The 12,808-nt window shown below is 40.5% G+C and overlaps 1 non-coding gene across 1 annotated transcript; it reads left to right on the top strand.

Annotated features, from left to right (window-relative positions):
• The first annotated feature begins 3,585 nt into the window (after positions 1-3,585).
• LOC128592811 (U6 spliceosomal RNA) lies at positions 3,586-3,692 on the top strand. The gene has a single exon (XR_008382024.1). It is a non-coding gene; the product is annotated as a U6 spliceosomal RNA (small nuclear RNA).
• The last annotated feature ends 9,116 nt before the right edge of the window (positions 3,693-12,808 follow it).

Genomic DNA, 12,808 nt, shown 5'->3' on the forward strand with positions numbered 1-12,808 from the left:
GACACCCAGAAAACCCTAAACCACAGGATGGCAAGAAGGCAAACGCAGCCTATCCACCAACTGAGAATTCCTCGGCTGCGGGCTGAGCAGGGTGTGGCTGAGTAAACTCTGCCTCATCATCTTCACCATCATCTGGTTTAATCATCCAATAAGAATAAATGAGTATGAAATTCCAGCAGGAATGAACAGAAATGAACAAAAGATTGCAGCTGGAGGCCTCAAGTGCTTGCTTTTAGCCCATTGATCAGATAACTAGAACTATCTGCATTACCCATGCAGCATGGGGTTTTATTATTTTTACCTAAAGACCTCTTTTTTTTTTTTTCTTTAAAGTAAAGACCTCACTTTACTGCCCTCGGTAGAGTGCCGTGGCGTCACACGGCTCACAGCAACCTCCAGCTCTTGGGCTTATGTGATTCTCTTGCCTCAGCCTCCCGAGCAGCTGGGACTACATGCCCCCGCCACAACGCCCGGCTATTTTTTTATTGTTGCAGTTTGGCCGGGGCTGGGTTTGAACCCACCACCCTCGGCATATGGGGCCGGCGCCCTACTCACTGAGCCACAGGCGCCGCCTACCTAAAGACCTCTTTTTTGGTAATAATGAAAAAAAACTTTTTTTTAAGCCTGGTTTTCTCAATATGCCTTTAAAGGTTTTTAAATTGTTTCATATCTGGTCAAGTTGAGATTTTTAAGAACTTCATTTTTAATTTGTAACAAAAGTTTACAACTTGATTTTGTCAAAAAGTCAACAAACTGCAAGCACCTATTCATAAAGTTCTTAAAAAAAAGTCTTCAGATGCCCAATAAGGGTCACTAACATTTATTATGTATTTATAGCATTCTGGACCTTCTTCAATGATGATGGCACTTGAAATGCCAACTACTCACGTTGTGGTGGCTATTATTATTATGCCTATAGTTTCATGCACAAGAAACTGAGACTTAGACTAACTTTCCAAAGGTCACACAGTGGGGAGAACTGGCCTTGAGTCTTAAGTGGTCTGACTCCAGAGCCATTGCTTGTGAACACCACATGTCACATGCCATGTAGTTAGGCTCTATGACTGTAAACTGGGAGTACAATTAAACTTTCCTCCTGGGGTCCTTGAAATATGTAAATGAGATCCTCCTTGTGAAGGGCTGACCAGACAACTGGATTATAACAAAGCCTTCCGTAACCATTGGCTACTATTATTATTGACAGAATAATGGAGAAAGAATGATTAACCTGGAAATCTAGTGGGAAAGTGGTAGTAATTTTATTAGAAATAACAATCCTGCAGGTTGTTCTGTGCAGATAGCAGACAGCATGATACCAGGGGAGGGCATTGCTTCCGAGACAGGGTACCACTGTTTCTTCTTACAATTGACTTTGGGCAAGTCACTTAACTTCCCTGAATCTTTTTCTGCATCTCTGTGATGAAGACAATAATTGCCACCTTTCAGAAATTGTATGAAGCAAATGTAAAAAGTGCTCCAAAAATATCTAGCACATAATATAAATCTTGCAGAGCTTAATTTTCTTCCCAACAACCTCTGTGACTCTGGGCTAGAGGATGGAATTACGATCAAGCAGAGGGAGCCTAGGTTTGGTTCAAACACTATTATCTGTAATGGGCTTCCTCAAGAGAAAGTGCTGCCTTATTGTGAAAGTTGACTAAGTGTTTCAGATAAAGGATAAACTGAATGAATTATTTGTCCCCATCTCCTTTAACAAACATAGAACCAAGAAAATACTCATCCAGATTCACAGAAAGTTTTTACAGAATCACTCAAGGCACAAATGGTTTTTAATAATTCTATTATCTTTGTCTACAGCTAACACTAGTGACTGGAAGGTTAATCACAAAGATACAGATCTTATCCTCTGCTTCTGGCTGTCTTTTTTTTCTGAGCTTTGTTTCTTCTATAATTTGAGGTGGTGCTGGTCTGTGTTGGTTTTCTTAATGACAGAATTTAGGATGATTCTTTATTAAAATAATTTTTAAGCCATTCTGTTCATTCTACAATTTTTCTTTCTCTTTTTCAAACCAGAGGCCATGGCCTTTGCCTTAAAAATTTTTGCTGAACAAAAGGGGTGAAGCAGAAAGGGAAATAGTGAGATGACGTTGATATGTGTGTTAAGGAAAAAAAACTTATTCATGACACTTGCTAAATTTGATAAGAAAGACTTTATTCAAAAGGAGCTACTAAACAATGGCATTTTGTAGTAGGGAAGAGAGAGTCAAATTAAATTTCAAATGTCACAAGGACAGACAGATTTATAGCCACGGAACAAGGTAGGGGTCAGAGGCTGGAAACATATGCACTGTGAGGGATTCTGGCTAAACAAGCTTGATGGGGTTATTGCTTAAAGTAGCCAGGGTGACAAGACATTGAGGGTGGGGATAAGGAATTTGATCAGATATCAAAGGAGGAGGGCTTTGTTAAACTGATCCAGCAGGATTCTGTTTTGTCAACCTGGGTGAAGTGCCCAGGTGTCACAGCACACAGCAACCTCAAACTTTTGGTCTCAAGCAATTCCCTTGCCTCAGCCTGCCGAGTAGCTGGGACTACATGTCCTCACTGCAATGCTGGGCTAGTCTTTTTTTTTTTTTTTAGTAGAGATGGGTTCTCGTTTTTGCTCAGGCTGGTCTAGAACTCCTGAGCTCAAGTGATCTATCTGCCTCAGCCTCCTAGAGTGCTAGGATTACAGGCGTGAGCTACCACACCTAGCCAGGATTCTTACTAAAACTGGCAAACAGGAAAAAACAACAACAAAAAACTCCAGAGTCCAAGGTTGGACTTGGTCAAAAAGGGAACTCAGTGGAGCCTGACTCAAGTTTGGTCAAAGGAGAGAGTTTTTGCCAATAGTAATGGAAAGAAGATTTCTTTCAATCAGTTTCTTCCTACCTTCCTCCAAGAAGGAGTTAGAAGACATCCATCCATCCTGCAAAGGGAGGACACACGTTCCTCAGCTGAGTCAGCATTGGGGAAACAAGGAGACCTCAGAGGGAAGCTGCCTGATGGGCAGCAGCAGCCGGCATTCCCATGAACAAAAGCTGCACTCAACAGTCCTGGAGGAGTTGAGCAGGCTCTGCCCACAGGCTGCCATGGTGAACTGGTGAGGGCCAGTGACCCAGGCCCCTGAGAATTCCTGTAGTCTAATGGGGACAATGTCCACAAGGCTGAGATCAAATCTTTCATCAGCCTGGTGAGAGGAATGCTAGAGTCTTACTTAGGTTGATGTTCAAAAAATAAAATATTGTGATTATTTCTACCACAATTGATTTTGTAGCTGCACATTCATACCTTTCACAAGTATAAGCCCATTTGAGAGTTTGCAGTCTAAGGTCATATTACAATCTGGTTTCTCATAATGATTAGAAAATGTTTCCATGTTAACCCAAAGGGGATGACAGAAAGACCCTGGGAGATATTGAAGGATTGATTCATGAAGTCCAGGTGAGTGAAAACCATAATTTTGCATTTCCTAGCTCATAATTGCTCCTTCTCCAGGTTTGAGAAATTCTGTCTCAAGATGATATCAATTGTTTCAAGCAACACATTATTTCTGCCTATAATATTTATAGAAACCTGGTAGAAGTGCTCGCTTCGGCAGCACATATACTAAAATTGGAACGATACAGAGAAGATTAGCATGGCCCCTGCGCAAGGATGACATGCAAATTCGTGAAGCGTTCCATATTTTTGACTAGCCTATATCACAAAATCTCAAGACCAGAGATGTTGGCGTGGATGCGGAGAAAAGGGAACACTTCTGCACTGCTGGTGGGAATGCAAATTAATACATTCCTTCTGGAAAGATATATGGAGAACACTCAGAGATCTAAAAATAGATCTGCCATTCAATCCTGTAATTCCTCTGCTGGGCATATACCCAGAAGACCAAAAATCACAACATAACAAAGATATTTGTACCAGAATGTTTATTGCAGCCCAATTCATAATAGCTAAGTCATGGAAAAAGCCCAAGTGCCCATCGATCCACGAATGGATTAATAAATTGTGGTATATGTATACCATGGAATACTATGCAGCCTTAAAGAAAGATGGAGACTTTACCTCTTTCATGTTTACATGGATGGAGCTGGAACATATTCTTCTTAGTAAAGTATCCCAAGAATGGAAGAAAAAGTACCCAATGTACACAGCCCTACTATGAAACTAATTTGGGACTCTCACATGAAAGCTATAACCCAGCTACAACTTAACAATAGGGGGAAGTGGGAAAGGGGGGGTGGGTAGAGGGAGGGGGATCGGTGGGATCACACCTGTGGTGCATCTTACAGGGGTATTTGCGAAACTTGGTAAATGTAGAATGTAAATGTTTTGGCACAGTAACTGAGATGACGCCAGAAAGGCTATGTTAACCACTGTGATAAAAATGTGTCAGATGGTTTATGAAGCGAGTGTATGATGCCCCATGATCATATCAATGTATACAGTTATGATTTAATAAAAAAAAAAAAAAAAAACCTGGTAGAAGATAGAAATGTAACTGTGCTCTCCTGGTGCTTTGTAGACCCCCATTTCTTACAGCCCTTCTTGGACAACGTCCACATTTCTTCTGCCTGGTTCTGAGAACAGGACACTTAGAGAAAGTGATTAACGATTGGAAAGGACTTTAGAATCCTGAGATGAAACTGCTTGATGAGGCTGAAGTGCCGCTCCTTGAAGGATTACCTCTGTTTGTACTTTGGTTGCCAATTGGTCATGTTTAAGGGAAAGGCTGATTTCAGGAATTGATCCCTTTTGAACAAGCCAAATGGGCAGAATTGAAAAGGGATTTGAGACTGGTGCCATCTGCTTCATGGTGGAGGTCTGTTATCACTCCTACATGGGGCCTCAGGGCAGTTAAAGAAGCCTCCTATAAGGTCACCTTAATCCCTTTGCTGCTACAGCCTGTGCACTTGAAGGTGGGTAAGAAAGTTAAGTTCCTAAGAAGGAAGGAGAAGGGACAGTTACTAGCTGCATGCTGCCAGCTGCCTAAGCTCTGCCCTTGGTCAGGCTACTGTGACATCTGGGCAGTGGGGGCTCATCCTGTGGATCTCTGATGAGAAGGCAAGAGGCTGGACTGGTGGGGAGGGAGAGAGACAGGGGATATTGGATGGTGCAGTAGACTCTAGGAAGATGCCCATGACCTCCGAGTCATGCAGGCCCAGGCTCTGTGTGTCATCCTCACAAACTGTGATGCCAAGGCTGCAACTATCTGTCTGTCTTCTGCTTTAGCACACTCCTTATCTCACACCCACTTCCTTGCTTTTGATAACCCTTTTTCTTACAGCCAGGAGCTACATAATGACCTTTTAGTGAACCACATATGTATGCACTTTAGTGGATCCCATAGCATTATAGAATGGAGCTACAATTTCCTATCACTAGTGATGTTGTAGAGTGCTTAATGTCATAGTACAATGCATTACGCACATGTCTGTGGTGATGCTGATGAAAACAAAACTGCTGTGCTTCCAGTCATATAAAAGGATATCCCATACAATGAAGTACAGTACAAAATACTTCAAAATTATAATAAAAGACTATGTTACTTATTTATGTATTTACTATACTGTACTCTTTGTTATTTTAGAATATATACCTTCTACTTGTGTTTTAAAAATCTAGTGATAAAACAGCCTTAGACAGGTCCTTCAGGAGACATTCCAGAAGAAGACATTTTGTCATAGGAGATAACAGCTCATGCGTGTCCATGTGTGTTATTGCCCTGGAAGACCTTTCAATGGGACAACAGTTGGAGGGGAAGACCGTGATATTAGTGATTCTGATCCTGTGTGGTTGTGTCTTAGTTTTTAATAAAAGTTTTAAAAATAAATAAATAAAAATTTTAAAAATAGAGGAAAGCTTATAGAATAAGAATATATAAATATTTTTGTAGAGCTGTGTAATGTTTGTTTTAATCTGTTATTGTAAGTCAAAAAATTTAAAAATTAATAAGTTTATAAAGTAAAAATGTTACAGTGACCTAAGCTTAATTTATTACTGAAGAAAAAAATGTGTTTTTTTCCTTGTAATTTTCTGTAGCCCAAGTGTAGTGTTCATAAAGTCTAAAATAGTGTAACAGCCTAGGCCTTTACATTCACTCCCCACTCACTCACAGACTCATCCAGAACAACTTTCAGTCATGAAAACTCTTTCATGTTAAGTATCCTACACATGTGCACCTTTTTTTTTAATCTTTTATCCTGAATTTTTTTGTTCAGATGCACAAATACTCACCACTGTGTTATCATTACCTACAGTGTTCCATACAGTGACATGTTATATAGCTTTGTAGCGCTATCCCACACAGCCTATGCAGGCTAGACCATCTAGGTTTGTCTAAGTACATATTGACACATTTCTCTCATGTGTAAGTACCTCACGACATATCTCTCTGAAAGACACGTGCCTATATTTTGATTTGTGCTTCCTAGTGTCTCTTAAAAGAAATAAAGTTTACTAAAGATTGAAAGGATCTGAATCATCACTGGAACTTCTCAATTAATAAGGGGAAAATGAGGAGTGTAAGTGAGTAAACAAACTGATGACAGTGTAAGTGACATGACATCAAATGTCCTCAGTCCTTCCCAGGGCTCTTTATAGGGTGTCCCAGGGCCCATCTTCCTGTCTTCCCTCCCATTCTCTTTTCTCTCCCCTCCCTTCCCCTCCCACTCCTTCCCTCTCCTTTCCTCTTCTTTCTCCTTCTTCCTCTCTCTCTCTCTCCCCCCAACACACTACAGTATCAGAAAGTAGGAAATTAGAGTCTTTTTCCTGACTCTTACCAACAGTCACGTGACTTGCCGAAAATCCTCCTCTCTCAGGACTTCCATTGACCATCTGTAAAATGAAAGATTATCTTTTGAGGGTCTCAGTGACAGTGACAATTCTATGTGTTAACCAAACCCAGATCTTTTTTCCCCTAAGTATGTGGAAAGACTACATTTCCCAATATGGCAGAATGGGCTGGAAGTGACACAGCTCACTCCAAGTCTCGATCGTGACACCTGGCCAGGTCCTTGTCTCCTTCTTTATTGCAGTAACCTTGAGAATATTTGGAGAAGTTGGCAATATCATGAGATGGAGCATGATGGAACATTATTCTCCCCTCCCTCCCCACACGCGCGCGCGCACACACACACACACACACACACGAATGCTCCTACTTTGCATCTGCTAAATCAGACCTTGTTAGAGAGCACTAAGCCTTTGCTACATTTACAGAACAAGTGACGTTTGCTACCGCATTAGCATACTCTGACGAAAAGAATCTCTAAGATTGCCTTCGGTCGCAATGTCCTGAGATTCTACAAATCATTTCTACTAATGATTGTTACTTTATTTTATTCTCTTTTCTTCAACATTCACTAAGCACTTACAGTGTGCCCATAATTGTGTGAAGAAATAGTTCCCACCTCTTTCAGGGGTCTTCTATCCCCAAATCCAATTCTAACACAACTGGGGGAAATTCAGTGTATGAGGCATAGCTTGCCTTTCATTTCTCAGTATTTCTTTTTTGGTAAAGAGGAAGCTGGGAGGAGTGCCTTTCAATTGCCATTATCCAGCACCACTCTAAGAAAGTTTCAAAGCAGTTATTGAATACCAATGGACCAATCACAAACGAATGACAGGCAGAAGTGTTTCTAATTATGGGCTGGTGGGACAATTCCAGGGGACTGGACTATGTGGACTATGTGACTCCATTCAGAAAGACCTGTATCAGGCCTTTGGGGTTCTTTTACAATCCTCTTTAAATCAGGCCCAAGGACAAGTACTATCTGTCCTCATTAGAACTGCCAGTTCCCTGTGGGCTGTGATGTCCACTCCTACTGCTAAATTCTTTAGGTACATTTTTCTTCTCAGCATTGTAGCTCAGTACATCCATCTGGCCAGTGAAAGAATATAATAGGGCATATTTTCAGCATGACCAATTAGATGTGCAACTCTCATTAACAATAACAGGACTTACACTCCATATTCTTCCTCAGTAAATCTGGCCTTTCCTCTTATAAGCAACAGATGGGTTTTCCACAATGGCTCATTACCTTCTGGCTCAGCTCTGCTGCCAGAAGTGAAATATAAAGTTATTTATGGATGGAGAAAGATGCATAAGTCACTATGGATTATTTTCTGCCATCCCTTTTCGTTTATTTAGTTAGTGTGTTCTATTGCTCAAGATGAACAAGTTAGAGAAGGCGGTGGTGTCCCCAATGGGGATGGAGATGGATGCCCCTTCAGCTGGGTTACTTTTCCTGATGGCCACAGATCTCTGGGGTGATGTTGCGTTTCCCACAAGAAATCATAATTGGGATATTTCCATAGAGAAGACACCCATTCCTCAAAAGATTCTCTAGCCTCTGACAGGCTATCTCTGGGAAATTTGGTCAGTGGAGCCACAAGTCAGTGCCACTTAACTGCACGTGACACATGTGAGAAAAGAGAACAAATTGCTTCTTTAAGGAATGCCAATATTTTTTCAGCACTTGACATCTCAGCCAGATAGAGATTATTCCTCTGTCAAATGTGGCAGAGAAGGACTGGGAGCCAGCCAGAAGGACTGCCATGGCCAGTGTCGTATGAGAAAGCACACAGTAAAAGGATAAAAATCCATGAAGGAAAAGAGGAGAGATGGGGGAAACCTAGAAAATACAACTGAGGGTCACGTTCCCAGACTTTGTGAAGGCTAAGCAGGCTGTGCCATGTGAGTAGGTTCTGGTTTAGTCCAGATCTACCCTGAGCAATTCCCTGAATGCGCTCTGTGCCTCAGTTTCCTCACCTCTAAAAGAAACAAATGACAATGGAGATATCATTGGATTAATAGAAGGATTAAGTCAACAAATACTTGCTGTGCAGTTATAATAGTGCCCAGCATTTAGTAAGTGCTATAGCTGTTTGTTATATAAATAAATTCCAGCCAGCAGTGGGTATTAATTGCTTTGCCTTCTCATATGGTTCAGGGGCTGCCAATGATAGGAACTTTCTTGCCCCTCAGGCTATAGGAGTGGCTACATTATCTATTCCAAGTTCTTAGGATTTTTCAGATAAGGTACAAAGGCAAGATGGGAAGTCCCTTTCTTAAGGGTTAGTTAAAAATCTAGATGCTTCCAGCTACCATGTACCCTGCACTCTGTGACCAGGAAAAAGCTGATTAGCAAAATCTGGTATAAAAGAGAGCAGAGACAGAGATGAACAAAGAGGCCATAAGCAGTGTTCCACTCCCAGTTTTATTGATTTCTAAGGCAGCTATACCCATGCTCTTCCAGCAGTTTACTTACATGAATCTAAGTGTTCCCATTTCTGGAACAGGAGAAAAGGCATATTCAATTCCAATTAGTTTCTATGACTCCCATCAAAAGACCAAAATTTATTGTAAAAATGGCAAAAAGATCAAAATTTTCTGGAAAATACAGCTATGTTCCTCCCCTTTCCCCTAGTACTTGTCACAGAGATAGAGATAAAAGTGACATGGTGGGGAGGGGAGAGGAAAGAGAGTGAGGGAAGAACGGAAGGGGAAGAGAAAGACAGAGGCCAGGGAATATGGAGAGGGTGGAGGCTCACTTTTAGAAATACATCTAGCAGAGGGTGGCGCCTGTGGCTCAAGGAGTAGGGCGCCGGTCCCATATGCCCGAGGTGGTGGGTTCAAACCCAGCCCCGGCCAAAAACCAAAAAAAAAAAAAAAAAGAAATACATCTAGCAGAAAAAATGATCCTCAGGTTATTTCTATATAGCCGAAGCATGAAAATCACGGAGTCCCAGAGCTGTGAACTAACCTCAGAGATTTTATACAGATGATGTGATTTTGAATTTTGTCTGGGTATCACTGAGCACAAGGAAACCATTTCTTCTGGGGTGTCAGTAGCTCTAACAGTGAAAACATTTATTCATTTTCTTAAAGCAAATCTCACTTCCCAAAGTGTCCCCTCATCATACCTACTCCTCCCCACTGGAAAGCAGTAAGTTTCTTCCCTCGTTCATAGGAGAGAATTACCATATTTGAACATAGTTTTTATTTCCTTGTAAGTTTTTTTTTTCTTTCTTGGGACAAATGTTGCTACCAAAACATTTTGTTAAATATTAGTGAGATATAAACTTTAGGACACTTGAGAGGCAACAGGGTTGGTGGAAAGAGTGTTTGCTTGCAATGTGACCAATAGTAGTAAAATATTACAAAGTTTATTGGAGCCTATCAGCTGGAAACATACAAAAAGATCAGAGTCTTGGAAAAGGCTTTCAGTAGAAAGAATAAATAGTTACACGCTTATCATTCCAGGGATGGTGCCCCCACACCACTAAATCAGGAACTAATTGGTAACATATAAATCCAATTTCACTTTTTTCCTAGGTTAATTTCATTTAGAAATGACAATAATTTAAGGCCAATATTATACTAAAAGGCAACCTATATTTGGAAAAATAGAGTTTTCATTTAAAAGATTTTACTTTACAAAGAGTCTATTAGGATATTATCTACTTTACTTTTGAAATAGCTTTAAATTAAATGACCTCATTTTGAAAATCTCATTTCTTTGACTGAGAAATTAAACACTAGAACAGTATAGAAAACTTCTCTTCTCCCCAAGTTCGGTTTCATGCCTCCAGTCCTGGAGGTCTAATTCTGTATGGGATTTTATTTCTGTTTAGAAAGCAGATGTAATAAAACAACTCAGGTCTTTTTTATTTAATGCAGTCAATGGAACCCAGGTTGCAGCTATTAAAATAAAATCAGGGAAAAGAGGGAAAGAATAATTGCCTGGGGCAGTGTTGCATAGAACAGACACATGGGCACTGTAATATCAGAGGCTGTAGGAAATAACACGAGACAATATGGAAGTCCTAGTAGATGTTCAAATTTTTCTGAAAGAGTACATTTTGCAACAATTAAATCATGGGTTAACTTCTGCCTTTTTTTTTTTAATTTAAACAGCAGTAGCTTAACCATGAAATCCAGAAAACCAGGTAACCTTGTATCTGTCTCATATTCACTTAACTCTTTTTGTGTCATTTAAGCATTGGCACAAAAATATTGTCCAGATACCGTTGCACATTTCTAAAAATGGCTTAAATCATAAAATCTGAAAATAGCCAGTCTTTGTGAGGATGTGGAGTGACCGAAACTCTCGTTCAATTCTGAAGGTAATGCAAAATTGTATAGCTACTTGAGTGAACAGTTTGACAGTTTCTTACAAGTGTATACTCCATATGGTCGGGTGATTCTGCTCCTAGGTGTTTAAGCTAAGTGCAAACATATGTCCCTATGAAAAGTTGCATGTGCCTGTACGATACTTCTATTCATATAGCCAACTGGACATAACCCGATGTCCAAAATCTGTGGAAACAAACTATGGTGTAGCCATACAACAGTACTATTCAGGAATAATAGTATTTGTCTGTATAGCTACTTGAGTGAACAGTTTGACAGTTCTGACAAACAGATAAATGCTGATAAACTATTGATAAATACGACAACATAAATTGATCTCAACTGTATTATTTTAAGTAAAGGCAGAGACAAAGGTCTACATCCTATGTGGTTATATTTATATGATAATTTGGCAAAACTATAAATAGATCAGTGATTGACAGGGACAAGGAGCCATGGAGGAGAATAACTGCAGAGGAATGAATGGATTTTCGGTGTGATAAAAATGTTTTATGTCTTACTTGTGTTGGTGGTTAAATGCTTGTATTTGTTTTTCAGAATTCATAATATGATATACTTGAAAAAAATGAATTGCCTTGTCTATAAATTATATCTTATTAAACATCAATTTTAAAAGTTCTGCACAATAAAGCATTATAAAATGTAGTGGATTAAAGTAGCATTGTTGTAAATGGCAAGGGTAAAATACCCTTCTATTCTCCAGGGCCTGAGGGCGTGGCGGCGGCAGGCAGCTGACTTGGCTGGATGTCCCTGCAGCAGCTACGCTTCTTCCTGCAGGTCTGGGTCTGATCTACAAGCCTCATCCTCCTTGACCTTCAGGATATCCAGCACACGTTCTCATGCTGGTGGTAGAGGCACAACAGAGCAAGTCTAACCACAGAAGAGTATTTCAGGTATTTGTTCCCATTCCCTCTGTTAAAATCCCTCTGGCACAAGGAAGTCACATGGCGTATACCAAATTCAAAAGGTAGGAAAGTCAAGTTCACCGCTAGTAGGAAGAACTGCATGCCCAACGTGGAAATGAAGTGTTGGAAGGTGCTTTACTGAATTACAGTTTAGTAGAATGCCCTTGTGTCTCTTTAAGGATGACGACAATATATTTTCATAGGAAGATCATATTTTTACTTTTCTGCATTATTAGTACTGAGGATTGGTTCTTTAGAATGTACACCAGAAATCTATACTGTTTTCTGAAAAACAGTATGGTTGAATTTACCAAACAGTTAGAAGCCTTTGATTCATTTTGGTTTCTCCTCATAGTGGTAACCAGGAAGCTCAAAGCCAACTGTACTCCAATATTCCATGTTCCTTACTGTTGAGGGGCCTAATGCAGCCACACACAAATCCTTCTCCCTTCTTCCTCCTCCGCTTTTCCTAAGACAAAGCCACACACGATCTGGCTAGCCCACCCCCTAGAGTTCATGATGAAAAACCCTAATCTGACAAGCAACCCGTAGAATGTTCCCACCCCCGACAGCCCCATCTACAAAAGGTCTCTAACTGCCCTCCAGTGCAGACACCACTTTTGTGCTGCCCAGAAGGGTCATCCACCCCTTTCAATAAACCTGGCCTGAACATCTCATCTGCAGCCTCATCTCTGGGTACCACCACTTACACTTTTCACTTACATGTTTTTCCTTGCTCTGAAGG

The sequence above is a fragment of the Nycticebus coucang genome, chromosome 8 (assembly GCF_027406575.1).
Source record: "Nycticebus coucang isolate mNycCou1 chromosome 8, mNycCou1.pri, whole genome shotgun sequence".
Taxonomy (NCBI): Eukaryota; Metazoa; Chordata; class Mammalia; order Primates; family Lorisidae; genus Nycticebus; species Nycticebus coucang.